General features: G+C 39.2%; 1 protein-coding gene and 1 pseudogene across 3 annotated transcripts in view; both read left to right on the top strand.

The window, feature by feature from the left end:
* The window catches only part of TENM4 (teneurin transmembrane protein 4), a 3083677-nt gene that overhangs the window by 1007284 nt on the left and 2060117 nt on the right, over positions 1-16276 (top strand). The gene's annotated exons all lie outside the window — the stretch shown is intronic.
* Positions 10033-11366, top strand: LOC140713501 (ADP-ribosylation factor-like protein 6-interacting protein 1 pseudogene; annotated as a pseudogene).

Here is a 16276-nt window from a genome sequence, read left to right as displayed (position 1 = left end):
AGAAGTGAATGGGAGACTTTCTGTGCTGATTCAACAAATTTCCTGAGTATAAAAGAAGTCATTTTCCTGAGAAGCATCCTAGATTTCTCTCATTTGCATTCTAACACCAATCATTCAGTCCTATGGATTCTACTGCCTGAATGTGAGTCAAGTGCACCAGTTCTGCCCATCACTCTGAACCAATGCCATTCAAGCCACTGTTTCTCATTTGGGACAATGAAACTTATCTCTAGACTTCCTATTTGTCATCCACCCTCCACAGTGCTATCAGAGTGCCTATAAAGCTCAAATATGATCACATCACTCAGGTGACTACAATCATTCAATAAATCCCAGTGCTCTGAAGATAAAGTCCTTATTCCATAATATATGCAGGTCCCTTTGTGTTCTGGCTCTAGTCACAACTCCCTCTTCTCCATCCTCTCTATCCTGTCTTCTTTCCACACCTCCCTGTCATACACATATTCTACCACTCATTGCTATAGCAATACTGAGTTATTTTCAATTCAAGGAAGACTATGGGCTCCCAAATCTCTAGACTTTCATATATACTGATTCATAAAATGTTTATAGGCCAGGTGCAGTGGCTCACACCTGTAATCCCAGCACTTTGGGAGGCCGAGGTGGGTGGATCATGAGGTCAGGAGTTCAAGACCAGCCTGGCCAAGATGGTGAAACCCCATCTCTACTAAAAATACAAAAATTAGCTGGACATGGTGGCAGACACTTGTAATACCAGCTACTCAGGAGGCTGAGACAGAGAATTGCTTGAATCCAGGAGGCAGAGGTTGCAGTGAACTGAGATTGCACCACTGTACTCCAGCCTGGGTGACAGAGTGAGACTCCATCTCAAACAAACAAACAAAAAAATTGGCCAGCTGTGAAAGTTGCACCTGTTTTATTCATGTTTTAGCAGAGGAGTCATTTCATCTATGAAGATTCTCTGAGTACTGACCCCAACCATAGCTCTTGCTACATCTTGAAGCATTTCATTATCTGAGTGTCCTCCTATGCTGTCCCATACAATCTTGATTCTCTGAGTACTCACCCCAACCATGGCTCTTGCTACATCTTAAAGCATTTCATTATCTGAGTGTCCTCCTATGCTGTCCCATACAATCTCACTTACTACCTGATTGGTTGGTCCTTGCCACAATCACCTGTCATTTAGATCAGTGGTCCCCAAACTTTTTTGCACCAGGAACCAGGTTCATGGAAGATAATTTTTCCATGGACTGGGGTGGGGATGATTTCGGGATGAAGCTGTTCCAATTCAGATCATCAGGCATAAGATTCTCAGAAGGAGCACACAGCCTAGATCCCTTGTGTGCTCAGTTCACAATAGGGTTCATGCTCCTATGAGAATCTAATGCTGCTGTTGATCTAACAGCAGGCAGAACTCAGGTGGTAATACTCGCTTGCCTACCACTCACCTCCTGCTGGGCTGCCTGGTTCCTAACAGGGGGCTTGGGGACCCCTAATTTAGAATATAATAGTCAAAATTTTAGAGATATGGTTTGTTGTCTTTTTCACTGTATCATCTAGAAGGTACTGAATAAATATTTCATGGATGTGTGAATGAATGGATAAGTAGCATTTCTCAGGCAAATAATGTTTGATGCTAGAAATATACCAAATAAGACATATACCTTAATATGAATATAATTCTATACTTTGGAGAGAAAGATATCCCATACACATATTCATTTAACTAGATCTCCCTAGCTATTCTTTATTGTCTCCTCCTTCTCAATTCCATCTGTTCGGTACTGAATGTCATTCAATCCCCTACTTTATATGTTGAAACCCTAACCCCCCAATGTGATGGTATTTGGAGCTAAGGCTCTGGGAAAATAATTAGGTTTAGATGAGATTATGAGAATGGGGCTCCAAGACAGGATTAGTTTTTTGTAAGGGGGAGGAAAGATGAGAGTTCTCTGTCACTCCCTCTCCACTATGTGAGGGTACAGCAACAATGTGTCCATCAGCAAGCCAGAAAGACGGCCCTCACCAATAACCAAATCTGCTGGTACCTTCATCTTGAGTGTCCAGCCTTCAGAACTATGAGAAGTAAATATCTACTGTTTAAGCCACTCAGTCTTTGATATATTGTTACAGCAGCGTGAGCTGACTGAGACACCATCTGATGACCCTAATACCACTCTTAGAGTCTCTGCACATCTGTGAGAATAAAGGCCTCCAAAGCTGAGGGAATGCATGTGAATAGATGAGGCTGTTGTTAAAAGGATGCTGTTATATTCTTTGAGAGGAGCCATTTGCTCACCCTGAGTCAAGCTGTCAAAATTTGACAGTTGCAGTCAAAGGAGTACCTGGAGCTTAAAAAGGTCAGAGAAGTAAGGCATGACCAAATTACTCCCAGATGACCGAGGCTGTCAATGTTATTTGAAATAATCTATACTGAAGATGCTGGAGATGAGTGCCTGCTTTAGCCCAGGAAAGTTCTATGTTCATCATGACTTCTGCGTCACTCCCTACCTCTTCTTGTTCCACACATCTCTCAAAGAAGACACTTACCTATTCACTTGGCACTCCATCTAGGCCTGTTCAGGATTCCCATAGGACAAGCCTAACTTATAAAAACTTCAACTTCTCAATTAGAGGAAAGGTTGTGAAGAAAAAGTCAAAGTCTTCTGGTGTTTAAATCATGTTTCTGCATAGTCTCTCTAGGCGAGGAGGGAAGAATTGAACAAGGAAGAATCCCTGACTTAATTTAACTTTTAATTTAAACAAAGATGAAAGAGCTCTTTGCATTATGTTATTGATTTGTTTAACATGCATCTACCATGTGCCTACTCCATCTCAGACTCTGGGCTGGAAACTAGCTCCTTCCCTTGAGGATCTCACAAGCCAGGTGGGGATAGGGTAGGCGGCAAGTGACGGAAAACAAACTATTAAACAGTGTTAATAAGTGACTACAATTATTGGAACTGGTTCATTCATTAAATCAATAAGCATTTTCTCAGCATATACTGTGTGTTTGGCTATGTGTTGAAAGCTGATATACAAAAATAATAAATGTAACATTTGTGCTCTCAAGGGACTTTCAGCTCTCAGTGGAAAAACCATGCTGAGATAAACAATGATATTACAAAAAGAAACATATTAGGAAGGAATGAATGTTTCATGTTCTAGGATGTCTGTTACTGACAGATCCATCTTGTCCCTGGATCCATCTTGTCTCTGGGGCAATAAATTGCCTATATACATTAAAATGATCTGATTACTGTACTCTTTGGCAAACTATTTGTTGCTCACACCATCTACACAAGGAAAAAGAAAAGAGAAAAATAGAGACTGGATTCCAGGAGTGCTGGATTCTGCTTTCCATTTGTTTTCTACATACCTGTGTGGCCTTGGAGGGCAACTTGGATAGACAGCACTTTAGTGTCTTTAGGGCTGGTGTTCAGAGCAGAGCATCATTCTCTGGAGGGAACTGCTGACAGCAAGCCAAGAGCTCAACCTTGACAGAGCTAGGATATGGATATAACATTGCCTCCCCAAGTGGTTCCAAAACCCAGCTGCAGGTTAGGATCACCGGGGAGCTCCTTAAAAATAGTGTTTCTGGGTGCATCCCCAGAAATACTAACTCAGTATCTGTGGTGAGGTCAGGAATCTGTATTTGAACACATTTCCCAAGGTAATCCTGATACACTGCTTGCTTGGTATCACCAACCTTCAGTTTTAACATTGAACTCTGGCATGTCATTAAAGACCCTTCACAGTCTGGCCCCAGCCCATCTCCAGAGATCTTGAGCTTGCTTGTCATTACCATGCCACAATCCCACCCCAGCAATCATAAACAACATACACTCCAGACTAACTTTTGCTTTCCAATGCTTATACACATGCCATTTCCTCTCTTATCTTTCTTTTTTGTGTTGTTTTTCTTTTTTTTTTTTTTTTTTTGAGACAGAGTCTCACTCTGTTGCCAGGCTGGAGAGTAGTGGCCTGATGTCAGCTCACTGAAACCTCCACCTCCTGGGTTCAAGCGATTCTCCTGCCTCAGCCTCCTGAGTAGCTGGGACTACAGGCACCCGCCACCATGCCCAGCTAATTATTTTGTATTTTAGTAGAAACAGGGTTTCACCATGTTGGCCAGGATGGTCTCAATCTCCTGATCGATCCCCCTCAGCCTCCCAAAGTGCTGTGATTACAGGTGTGAACCACCATGCCCGGCCTCCTCTCTTGTCTTTCTAAGCACATCAAACCATGGCTTCTCATTTCAAGACATAACCCAGGTTTCTCTTACTTGAGAAACCATTCCTGACTCCTTGAGCCAGGCTTAACTCGCCCCTTATCTGTGCTCCAACAGTACTCTCTTTAAATATAGAGTGTAAATATAGGTTTTTCTCAACTAGGTCACAAGCACCATGGCTATTTTTATTTATCTCTGTATCAAAATATCTAAAAATTATTCTGGAAATATATTAGGTATTCAATAAGTCATTATTAAGCGAATGAACAGAAACTAGGAAGAGTGTGCAATTATCAAAACTAGGGCATAACATCACAGCAGGAATTAAGTCACAGAAGGTCTGATTTAGTATCAATCTTTGGAAAATTGGGGCATTGGATAGTGTTTTCAGACAGGATAGAACCAGTTATGCTCTCAGTCTTTTTATTAAGATATCCATCAAATAAGATTTAATAATATTTGGATGTGATTTTTAGCTGTCCTACCCCAACTAACTCTTTGCAAACATGATCTGTACTGTGAAGGATTGCTCTAGATTCTGGGCATAGTCAAATGGCCTCAGAAAGTTGGGGGGAAGAAATGAGAACAGGCGCTATCCAGGTCATTAAATGGAAAGTATGTCATCTATATTTGTAAGTTTGCCTAAGTTCTTACTGAATATTTTTTTCATCTTCTTTCTCAACTAGGTTTGGGATGCTACTGTCCCCTCCATAGAGCATGGTAATGCTCACTGCTTACCACTCACCTCCTGCTGGGCAGCCTGGTTCCTAATTTAGGATCTCCTAATACAGAGATGAATATAAAAATTGGCCATAGCTTTTTGATATGAAAATCTTACATTCAGGTAATTCTGGAGTTCAAGGCATCCCTGGAATGGTATATAGCAAAAATAAATAAATAAATAAACAATATTAGCTTTATGTGGGTATTGAGACTTTTTTCCAGTATACCATGCAATAAGATAAGAGAAAGTATTTTATTGGATAGAGTGTAGTAATTAATACCCAGAACCAATTAGGATTTCAAAAGACAGGTCTTCAGTAGAACAATCCCCGGAATCATAGTATCATTTTTTTTTCATAATATATATTCAAGGTATGTGTATTCTCATGTGGACATAGTTTAAGAAGGGCTGTCTGGAAGGCAAGGATTCTAGGCATTCATTCTAAAACTACCACCAGGTCCTCATGCAAAATTAAGCTCTTTGGTTAAATAATGATGGCCTTTTATATCAGTAACATTGGCTAATTCTCTTTATCATCAATCTAGGTATCCAGTTGTTCCAGAATAATTGCATCATCCACTTATAATTCTTTCTCTTTTCCTCTAGTATAAAGTATTATAGCTATAAGCCTATTGGGTAGATACAGGTATGTTTTATTTCATAAGGTAGTGATGACAAATTTATAATCCAAGTTTTGTGTCAAGAAGTTGAAAGGTAGAGTTAGGGGAATACTGGCAATTGACCAGCAATGTCTGTTCTGTGTGCCAGAGATGGGAAATATTGACTCATGTTCTAGATACTTGTGATCCCATCCACAAACAAACCCACAACACACTCACATTATAGATATTTACTCTATAGCATAAGACTTTATTGTTACTGGGTATCATCAGATTCAGCTTGGGAACCTGAGTCACAGACTGGGAAAATCACGTTCAGTCTTTGACTGCTTTTTAATTCAAAAGGCCATTTAAAAAAAATCATTGAGTCAATCAAGCAAAATATCTCATTTGATGTGGGCAAAGTGAGAAATACAATTTTATGATATCTTAAAAATCAGTTAACATATAAATAAAGTTTTTACATTTCCAAAGACATCATGAAGATAATAGAAACTTGAGTTGGTTCCAAAAGAAAAAAAAAATGAGGCAAAAGATAATTTGTTTTGTATGATAAAACTATAAAATAAAAGTTTTGGTGATTTAAACCATACTGGTGTCTACTAAAAAAGATTAAATAAGGACAGGTGATAGATTTTGTGAGCATATGTTTATTAGTATGTTGTTGTTTCCTAGTAATTTTAAAAGACCATTAGTACTAAACAATAGTGATCTATGCTCTAGCAAATTGAAGTACAATTAGAATTAATGTGAGTAATAAATTAATTAGTTCTGAAATAAAAACACTGCTGGATGCAGTGACTCATGCCTATAATCCCAGCACTTTTGGAGTCCAGGGCAGGCGGATCACCTGAGATCAGGAGTTTGAGACCAGCCTGGCCAACATGGCAAAACACCGTCTCTACTAAAAATACAAAAATTAGCCAGGCGTGGTGGTGTACGCCTGTAGTCCCAGCCACTTGGGAGGCTGAGGTAGGAAAATCACTTGAACCCGGGAGCCAGAGGTTGCAGTGAGCTGAGATCATACCACTGCACTCCAGCAAAAAAAAAAAAAAAAAAACACCAATAAGTATACATTGGTAAGATTATTTTAAATAATCTCAAAGTACTCATATGCTCATTCATTCATTTATTCATTTTATAATACGCATCAGCAGCCAAATATCAACATTTTGATATAAAACATTTAAATGTATTTAACAGTAGCTCTGTGAATATATATTAAGATTTCACCCATTTGCCAGTGTGCCAGTTAGTACAATAAAAATTAGATTGTGAAATATTCTATGATTACTTAGCAAATGTATGAGATGAGTCTTTACAGAGATCTCTTGATTCTGAAGCCCAGACATTATCTATTCCACATTGTTTTTCAGAATATTTTATCCATATACATTTCTTGGGAAGATTCTCTTAGCATAAAACCTTTGAAAATCCATCATGAATTATCTTGGGATGACAAGTCTTTAAGATGTGATTTAATTGTGCTGTTTGTTTTCAATGATTGAAACAGTTGAATCAAAGAGAGGTAAAGCTTTTATTAAATGTCTTTTGTTAATGTATAATAAGTTAGAGCCAGTAGAGTTATGCAACTTAACTCAAATGCCATTTTTCCATGATTTTATCTCATAAGTAATGTATTCTCCAAACTAATTTCCTGTCAGGGCCCTTCTCGCTCCCAGTCCTCTCAGCTTTGTTCTCCAGACACAGAGCCTGCCAAGTCTCCTTTCAAAATTAGCACCATTCCTGTATCTTGAACCAATCTTGTCCTTTGTGAGGAAATTAAAATAGCCCTAGTTGAGTAATTCTTTTAACATAGTATCAAGTCATCTTGTCAGAGGGCAAATGTCATGTGTAGTAGAACCAAATAAACTTAGGTTTCAATACCAACTTGCACTTAAAAACTGTGTATCCTTGGAAGAGGTATTTTTATCGCACCAAATCTATTTTCGTCTATGATAATCCTTGTATAAAATTAAGAAGACATCATGTAGCAAATGCTGAATCATGTTAGTTGCCATCCCTCAATATTTGCACCACGATTATCAAATAAAATCCTCATCAAGTTTTATTGTTCTGTGTTTACCTCTTAGATGATGATCAGCTTAGTATTCCCCAATGACACCAAGTTTTGAATCTAAAGAAGTCTCTTAGAATTCTGGAGCAGAATCTCCTGAGAGGCATGGAACCCATGCCCCACTACCTGCAGATGTACCTCCCAGGTGTGTTCTGCCCGGTGCTCTGCTGATTGGATGCCTCTCTGTCCTTAGACCACATACAGGGCCCGATGCAGGAAACAGCTGAGAACCTTCCTTTAATGGAAAGTCCATGTTGTGGGAGCATAATGAGTAACAGATAGAGGGCAGGGCATGGTAGCTCACACCTGTAATCCCAGCACTTTGGGAGGCTGAGGCAGGTGGACCACTTGAGGTGAGGAGTTCTAAATCAGCCTGGCCAAACTGGTGAAACCCCATCTCTACTAAAAGTATTTTAAAAATTATCTAGGTGTGGTAACGGGTGCCTGTAATCCCAGCTACTTGGGAGACTGAGGGACGAGAATCGCTTGAACCCAGGAGGTGGAGGTTGCAGTTAGCCGAGATGGCACCACTGCACTCTAGCCTGGGTAACAGAGTGAGACTGTGTCTCCAAAAAAGAAAGAAAAAAACTGCCTGAAATGAGATTAGACAAGTTTGCATGAGCCAGGCCATACAGGTATTCATGGAAAGGAGATCGGATTTCACTCTGAGAGCAGTAAGACCTGGTGGCAGAGTTTTAAGTAAGAAACAAGATTTCATAAAATTCTTTCTCTGGCCTTGTGATTACGGGATTTGGATCAATTCATGCAGATGATTCAAGTCCCAGTTTCCACATCACAAAAGAGAAATGCTGATATCCCAGCAACTCAACCAACAGGATGATAGTGAAAATCAAAACATCATGTAATACACATGAAAAGCCTTAAGCAACATGTGTAAAGTCATATAAGTGAAAGTCTTAATAATGATAGCTACTAGAAGGCATGTTTTGGCAAAATGTTATCAACCTGAAAGAACAATATGGGCTCGTTGATTATTTGCTTACTTTATTTTATTCAGTTGACTTTCTGTTATATAACATGAAGTTTGGAGGAATAGATTCCTGCTATTTGTGACACTCTTTAATCCTGGCTGGTGGTGGAGCAGAAGGCAACCCCACCTAGAGCACACAAATGGTTAGTGCTGGTACTGAACATAGGACCACAGGGAGAGGGAGGGCTTATGCTTTGTAACATCACAAAATGGCTGTTTTTCTGAAACTGCTAGAAGAGTGGGAATTCTCTCTTTGCTGCTATTGCTTGCAAACAAGACAAAGGAGAGCTTGTGGCTTTCTACTTTTTTTTTTTTTGAGATGGAGTTTCACTCTTGTTGTCCAGGCTTCAGTGCAATGGTGTGATCTCAGTTCATTACAACCTCTGCCTCCTGGGTTCAAGCGATTCTCCTGCCTCAGCCTCCCAAGTAGCTGGGGTTACAGGCATGCACGACCACCTTTAGAAAGTCTGGTATTTTTAGTAGAGACAGGGTTTCTCCATGTTGGTCAGGCTGGTCTCAAACTCCTAACTTCAGGTGATTTACCTGCCTCAGACTCCCAAAGTGCTGGGCTTATAAGCACACAAACTTTATTCAGCATCTGGTTGATATCTTAGACCTTCTTATTTTACATCTGTAAAAGAGGAACTAATAGCAATAATACTTATATGCACATTTCGATATATTCCAGGCATTGTACTAAAATTTGCATGTATTATCTTGTTTAAATTTTCTAGTGTCTCCTGATGTAAAGAGATATTATAACTAGGCACATTTTATATGTGAAGGATTTGAAGGTCTTTGCCCTGTCCAGATCACTCGGCTAGTAAGCATCAGACCTGGACTTGAACTTGGCTCCATTTGAGTTGAAAGCCAGAGCTCTGAACCACTACATCACACTGGCACCAACCGTAGTGCAAGAGAAGATGAAAGGTGATAGCACATGTCACATGTTCTAGCAGTTTGGTATCTAGCTCCTCCAACTTGTTAGAGCATGTCTTTTTCATCCTGACTTTTCCTGATTTCTACAGCCAGGTAAACAAACAAACAAACAAAAACCATTTAGCTTTCCAGCTAATTTTCTCATGGTGTAAAAACATCTAATAGGAAAACTATAAATAGATAAAATAACCTACAATTCCATGGTATCCCATTAGCTTAGCTTGAGTTCCCAAGGAGTGTTTAGTATGGTGGTTGCCGGCAGGCTCTGGGGCTAGACAGCCTTTGTTTGAATCCTGGCTCTATATCTTGCTAGCTGTATGACCTCTTTTATTTACATTCCTTGAGTTCAGAGATAGTACTATGCATCTCATAGAGTTGTTATGAGGATTAGTTGTGTTTATAATTTAAAGTTCTTGGTATAGTGATTGACACACAGCTAGTGCTCAATAAATGTTAATTATTAACATAGCTATTATTTTTAAGGGAGGATACCACCCCTCATATGGTCTTATGCCCAATTTCTGCCTCTAGAGAAAGAAGAAGTAAAAACTAAAAGGCAGAAATGAAATCCACAAGCAGACAGCCTGGCGCCACGCCCTGGGCCTGGTTAAAGATCGACCCCTGACCTAACTGGTTATGTTATCTATAGATTGCAGACATTGTATGGAAAAGCATTGGGAAACCCCCTGTCCTGTTCTGTTCCGTTCTAATTACTGATGTGTGCAGCCCCCAGTCATGTACTCCCTGCTTGTTCAATCGATCATGACCCTCTCACACAGACCTCCTTAGAGTTGTGAACCCTTAAAAGGGACAGGAATTGCTCACTCGGTGTGCTTGGTTTTGGAGATGTGAGTCTGCCTATGCTCCCAGCTGAATAAAGACTTTTCCTTCTACAACTTGATGTCTGAGGGGTTCTTGTCTGTGGCTCATCCTGCCACATTTATGTGATAACATTGCTGTTTCAGTAGGTTCCAGTCTCAAGTTTGAAAACAGTATATAATTTCTTCTAGATATTATATTTACCCACATTTAATCCTCAACATCATAAACTTGAAATCTCACCTGCTGAATGACTATTCTTCTATAGCCCAAATTCGTGTGTTTTTGTCATGTGATAAATTGCCGTTCGATGAACATTGACTCTGGTGCTGTGGTCGCCATGCAGGTCTCGGTAGGAGGGTTCACTGGGAAGGCAGCCTGCTCTCATGGAGATGGCATCTCAGAGATAATGGCAGAGGGAGATAATCACATCACTAACCTGCTGGCTACAGAGACTGCAAGTCTGGAAAAACAGCTGCAAGGATGGGGAGAAGTGATGCTGTTGCTGATAAAGTCCTCCCATGGGAAACAGCCTGGTTTCCACCTGCCATCATGGGTGTGGTTTCTTTGATGTTTCTGATTATCTACTATCTAGATCCATTTGGCTGATTACAATGTTCCCATTCTGGTGCCTAGAATTTTTGGCTCCAATAAATGGACCACTGAACAACAGCAAAGATTTCATGAAATTTGCAGCAATCTAGTTAAAAACTCGATGCAGAGCTATGGGTTGGTGGAAATGCCTCTTCACACTAAAGGAAGATAAACCTAAGATGTACTTCATGACCATGATCATTTCCCTAACTGAGATTGCTTAGGTGGGACAGCAAGTTCACAACTTGCTTCTCACCTACCTGATAGTGACTTCTTTACTATTGCTTCCTGGACTAAACCAACATGGAATCATTTCTAAGTACACTGGAATGGCCAAAAGGGAGCTAACCCAACTTCTCAAACAAAAAGAATAGAAAAATGAATAATTCATCTGCTTTATTCAGTGTGATTAATGGAGCACCCATTGCCCCTGGGAATGGTTTCTGCTGTACTATCTGGATACTAAAATGTTACAGAAGTAGCTCTTTGCTCTCCCTCACTCTGCCCGTAGTTAATAGAAATGCAGGCTCGCCAAGTTATGCTTTGTGCATAGTGTCTTCATGTCATGTATACTTGAGTACGTTCTTACCAGTTGGCCTCATGGACAACTCATTAGTATGTATGACTTGTTTTGATTTTTCTTACCCAGGGTTAATTGAATTCTTGCTTTTAGACAACTTCCTTTTTTATAGTGGTGAACCTTGCCCTTTAGTACGATTCAAGTGACTCTGGATAATTGTTCAAGTTCATCTTTGCTCTTGCTGGATACAAGGTAGTGGTCTGTGGCTACAGGAAGCTGGTTCTACTGTCTGCTTCCACAGTCTGCTTAAAAAACTTTCTGACTTTGTGAATGTAGAGACCAAGTTTACCACTTGCGATGAAGAGACCAATTAAGATTCATTCCTCATTCTGTTTCTTTCCCATGGGAGAAGAATCCCCATGGAATAAAATGAAACTGATTCCATGCACTAGTATGTGTAGGTTTCTCGCTTGTGCAAAGCTTAGCAATTTGTAGGAAACTTTGATCTTTTTGTCCAAAAAAAAGGAATGTCCGACAGGCTTAAGCTTTTGTCCCTTTGCACTTAGACTTGAAGTTAGTAAATCCTTAAAGGCCTTTCAATAGCAGACTTCCAAAAGATTGGATTTAGGATTTCTAGCATATTTTTAATTTCAGATTTTCAACTGATTTTAGCTATAGTATACAGTAGGTTAAAATTCATGTCTATGACTTTAGGACCAGCAGTAAAGGATACCAGTCTTCTGTGTTTAGGCAAGATTCATTTCAGTAGAAGATAATCTTATCTGACTAATTTTTGAGACCAGAATAAGCCTTTTAAGAATAAGCCTTTTAAGGTAAACCTCACAATTCTCGTTTTATGGTAATACTGGTCATTTCAGTCCCCTGGGTTTGGCATGGGAGATAGTGACTACACTGGTGTCTGACTTTTTCCTAGAGATTTCTCCCTGAAAAATACAAGGGCTGCTGGTGAGAGCAGACTTGAGGTGATGATAGTTGGCCTTTGGTCTACAAAGATTTTGTAACTCCTTGGAAAGCTTCTTATAATCATTCTTAACTTCTCGATAGCTAGAAATTTAGAGTATTTGAAATCTGTAGGAATGAAATCTGTAGGAATGAAAGCCAAAAATGTGACTGACTTGGGAACAATTCTTAAACTGATTAACTGGCTGTAATACGGTTTTGTGAATTTATTGCACCGATGTTGTACCTTGTGGTATATCTGTGCCTATTAAATAAGTGTTGTTTTTTTGTCTTTAATATTGTTGTAAACAGTGGTGCCTATTATAGCATATATTTGATTTTTTAAAAAAATATTTCATAAGAAAACTACCTTAATTTTACCTTACTTTCATTGTAAATAAGCCTGTCTTCCTATCTGGATTTTTTTATGTATACATGTTCTACTACATGTATACACATTTTTTTGTGTATACATGTTCTACAGAATAACTTTTTCAGTTTTAATCCTTTATTATTTCTTCTACTTTGTTTTGTGTAAAAGGGGAAAAAATTCAAAAAGTTGGAATCTTAAAAAATAAAAATAAAAATAAAAAATTAACATTGACTGTACATACCAGAGCGCACAACAGGTGCTAGAATATAAAAGAAGATGAATCTCTGCCTTCAAGAGGTACAGGGTTTAATGAACTCTGGGTGACCATTTAGTTATTTGTCAAGCCTCTGTGAAGGGTATTCTGACATTGAGTGGCAGTTGCAGTAGTTGACCTTCGGACTTTATATTGGAGATTCCCGTGTGTGTGTGTGTGTGTGTGTGTGTGTGTGTGTGTGTTTCTTTTTTCTGTCTCAGGTTATCTGGCAGGCTGGATCAGGCACACAACAAATGAAAGCTTTTATTATTACCTTAGAGAGGCAGCTTAGTAACATGGAGAGAGGTCAGATGTTGGTGCTAGAGATCTGAGTTCAAATCCTAGCTTTATCATTTAGGAGTTGTGACGTTGGATCAGTTATTTCACTTCTTTGAGCCTCTACCTTTATAAAGGGAAGACTATCTAATGAGGATATTGTGAAGAAAAGTCATGATACACATGAAGCACCTAGCACAGTTCTGGCACAAAGCAGGGCCCAGCTAAGGCCAGCCAGGGGTGGCAGCAGCAATCCTGAGCCATAACGCCACCAGGAGAAGTGACCTGAGCGGCAACAGCAGATGTGACAGCAACTTTCTTCTTCTCCTTGTTTGCTCAGATGCTGCCTTTATAATGGTAATGGAGTATTTTCAAATTCAAAGTCTATTCCAGAGATAAAGAAAAATGATAGTGGGTTTCCCTGTAATTAATGGCATTTTTTAGCATTTCAGTCAGATTATAAATAGGATATAAGATGCCTTATGTGGTGAATAACACATCTTTCTAGTTTTCTAGATTTATGAATTTAGCCCATATGAAATTAATTATTGTGGGTGTATTACATGGATGTGAAACATCTGGAATAATAGGATTTTATTGTTAATAGACCTCTCAGGAGCTCGTGACAAACATCCTTATAATAGCAACATATGCTGCTAGTTTAATGAGAACCATCCTTGACAATTAATGGTTCTTGTGCTTTCAGTAATTTACACATTTTCAAATTTTATATTCTTTATTTCCATCTTTATGGTTTCAGTTTGTGGCTTGTTTGAAATTAAGGCCAGAACTCCTTACAGAGGAGAAAAAAAAATTATTTAGTGTATACTATGTGCCAAGCACTGTGCTATATATTTTATATATGCGAATGTACATGAACATGAAATTACTTTAAAGCCTGACAACAACCAGGCATCTCTTTATTTACAAATAGGAAGCCTGAGGCACAGTGAGATTAGTAGCTCATCAATGTGGATGCTCCAGCTAGAATTAAAAGTTGAATTTCTCTGTCCTTTCAATCATTAGAAAAGAAAGTAGAATATTGTAGAAAAGATTCCCTTTTCTAGAAATCGTATTTCTGCTTTCAATAGTCCTTTTAACTTTCTACATAACAACCTTCAAGTTATTCCTGGGACATATTGGGCTTAAGCTGATGTGGGCAAGGAGTTAATAAAGATAACTGAATTTAAACTTCTGACGTATTTCAAAACCTAGTCTGTGCGTGGTACAAGGTCAGTCAAGAGCTATGGAAATATCCAAGAGGAGAATATTCTGTTTTTTCTTGTTCTCTTGATGCTGAGAAAAGGGAATTTTTACTGAACACTATGCACAATTCATAGTTCAGCCATTAGTTAACCTGCTTCTCTGAAGAGTAAGGCTTGGCCCAGACCCCAAAGCTCACCCTCCTGCTCTTCCCCCACAAGTTTGGTTCAGATTCTGTCAAATTAAACATTATTGATATATTTCAGGAAAATGACAGAAAGTGTACGTGATTTGGCCACCAAACCAGAAAACGTGATTAGGGGAAGGGGAATAAATGGTAGGTACACTGTTGCATGGAGAAGGCAGAATTAGTTCCCTGCAGGCTTCATTAATCTGCATTTAGTCATTGTTGCCTTTGTATAAAGATAAAGGCAAAATTCTTATTTCAGTATTCTATCTTATGTCTTCACAACACTCAATATTATTTGAAACAGTCCTGTTCAACTATTATAAAATCTTGAGTATTAATTCTTCCCCTCATAAGAATGTAAGCTCCATGAGAGCACGTACCTTTCCTGTCTTTATTGAATGAATGAATAAATACCTTTATATTCAAACAGGATAAATTCTACCTTATATCATATATTCATTCACTGAATCATTTAAAGAATGTGTGTTGTGTGCTGAAGTAGGCATATTCACATAATATATGCACACAAGTATGCACAAACAATAGGCAAATTTGCATAACAAGTTAGGTAGTAAGCTTCAAATAGTAGTCGGACCTCTGCCTTGTTCCATGAACTCGGAAAGCTCCACAGCTTTCTGTGCCTCTTTCGTCACATCTATAAAATGCTAAAGTATGCTGGCTTTAGCCTGCCCCAGCAATAGCATGTACTCTGTTGCTTCTGCCCTGACTTAGGCCTGGACCACTGAGAATCTGGCCTGGTAGAAAATAGGTGATTTTCTCCTACTAAAACACAGCATCTAGACACAGCCTGCAGATCGCAAACCAGATGCTCCCTTTGCATGTTTATAAGCAAAATTGGGCACTTTCAGGAGCCCCAGGACGTGACAGGGATCCGTCCACTATCAGATGTGATTGTGGGGCTAGATTGGCTGCTGTCTGGGCCCTTGGTTCTCCCTCCAGTCTCCACAGAAAGAGGACCCTGGTCCTCAGACTCTGGTCTGCTGTGGACTTGGCACATAGTAAGTCTGTTAACCCCTTTCCTGGAGTCTAGGCCCTGTGCTTGGCTTTCCAGATATTACTTTAGTATCTCCAAGTTCTATAGGTTGGCCAAACTCCAGATGCCCTAACTCCTTACATCTGATGCCTTAAATGGTGACATTTCAAGCCAAGCTTAAGTTTTTCTACAACTCTTCTGAATCTCCCAAGTCGAATAGCTGACAGATTCAAAAGAGATATGAAAAAACTTAAGCTTGATCCTCCCTTATCACAACTAGTCTGGTGAATTTCCCTCAGTTACCATACTGTACTCACTACTGTTTCAGTACTATGTAAAGGGGAAAGATGGTTATAAACTGTGTAGCATCTTGTTTGTGTTTATGTGTATTTAAAACAGATCTAACGGGAGTCATTGAATACCCTTGCAAAATAAAGTCCCTTTGAGATGCAAGATAAGTTGCAAACAGTCTCCACTAATCATTAAATACAAGGTGCATTCACTCCTCAGGTGGGTAGTTTATGCTT

This window comes from Chlorocebus sabaeus, chromosome 1 (genome assembly GCF_047675955.1).
Source record: "Chlorocebus sabaeus isolate Y175 chromosome 1, mChlSab1.0.hap1, whole genome shotgun sequence".
Taxonomy (NCBI): domain Eukaryota; kingdom Metazoa; phylum Chordata; class Mammalia; order Primates; family Cercopithecidae; genus Chlorocebus; species Chlorocebus sabaeus.
This window is presented reverse-complemented; position numbering and strand designations above follow the sequence as displayed.